Here is a 1,498-nt window from a genome sequence, read left to right on the forward strand (position 1 = left end):
TACAGCGAATCTTGAGCAGTGGAATGTGCCTCCAGTTTCATTTTAAACTACATTGGGTCTGTTGCAAACACAAAATGGCTTTATCATTTTATTTCTGAAATTTTGTATATTCTGTCATAATAAGAAGCAACATTGTCTTTATGTTCTGCAAACACCAATATTTCAACAATGTTGATAATGAAAACCCCCACAATGCAGAAAAAGTCATGAAAAAGGTTTTTTAAGAAATAATGATGGAATATAGGGCTGTTTAAAAACTACTAAATAAGTTACTGATATCTTTCACAAAATTTATAATTAATTCCTTTAGATATGAAACATTAGAAGAAAACATTGATTTTTACTTCTTGGACAAAATATTAGTACTATAAATTATAAACTTAGGTTTTGGGATAATTGTCACAGAAATGGAAACTAAGAAGATGAAGAAATGCTTGAGGATCACTGAGTGGCGGTGGCTGCTGATTGTGTTCTAAGGGTCGGAATAGGGTCGACACTACCGGAACAGCTTAGCTCATTCCTACTCTTCCATTACCCGTGGTGCGGAGAGTTGGGGCTGTGGCTGCGTTAGCAAGGGCAGTGGCAGCGGCGGCAGCTGCAGTGACATGTCCAGCATGAATCCCGAATATGATTATTTATTCAAGTTACTTCTGATTGGTGATTCTGGGGTTGGAAAGTCTTGCCTTCTCCTTAGGTTTGCAGATGATACGTGTACAGAAAGCTACATCAGGACAATTGGTGTGGATTTCAAGATACGAACTATAGAGTTAGACGGGAAAACAATCAAGCTTCAGATATGGGACACAGTAGGCCAGGAAAGATTTCGAACAATCACCTCCAGTTATTACAGAGGAGCCCATGGCATCATAGTTGTGTATGATGTGACAGAGCAGGTGTCCTTCAATAATGTTAAACAGTGGCTGCAGGAGATAGATCGCTATGCCAGTGAGAATGTCAACAAGTTGTTGGTAGGGAACAAAAGTGACCTGATCACAAAGAAAGTCGTAGACTACACAACAGCAAAGGAATTTGCAGATTCCCTTGGAATTCCATTTTTGGAAACCAGTGCTAAGAATGCAACGAATGTAGAACAGTCTTTCATGACGATGGCAGCGGAGATTAAAAAACAAATGGGTCCTAGAGCAACAGCTGGTGGTGCAGAGAAGTCCAATGTTAAAATCCAGAGCACTCCAGTCAAGCAGTCAGGTGGAGGCTGCTGCTAAAATCTGCCTCCGTCCTTTTCTCACAGCAATGAATTTGAAATCTGAACCCAAGTGAAAAACAAATTGCCTGAATTGTACTGTATGTAGCTGCACTACGACAGATTCTTACCGTTCCCACAAGGTCAGAGATTGTAAATGGTCGATACTGACTTTTTTTTTTATTCCCTTGACTCAAGACAACTAACTTCATTTTCAGAACTGTTTTAAAGCTTTGTGTGCTGGTTTATAAAAAAAAATGTGTGTAATCCTTGTTGCTTTCCCGATACCAGATTGTT

The 1,498-nt window shown here is 39.3% G+C and overlaps 1 pseudogene; it reads left to right on the forward strand.

The window, feature by feature from the left end:
* The first annotated feature begins 585 nt into the window (after positions 1-585).
* Positions 586-1,223, forward strand: LOC114616435 (annotated as a pseudogene).
* The last annotated feature ends 275 nt before the right edge of the window (positions 1,224-1,498 follow it).

This window comes from Grammomys surdaster, unplaced genomic scaffold (genome assembly GCF_004785775.1).
Source record: "Grammomys surdaster isolate TR1022 unplaced genomic scaffold, NIH_TR_1.0 320260, whole genome shotgun sequence".
Classification (NCBI taxonomy): domain Eukaryota; kingdom Metazoa; phylum Chordata; class Mammalia; order Rodentia; family Muridae; genus Grammomys; species Grammomys surdaster.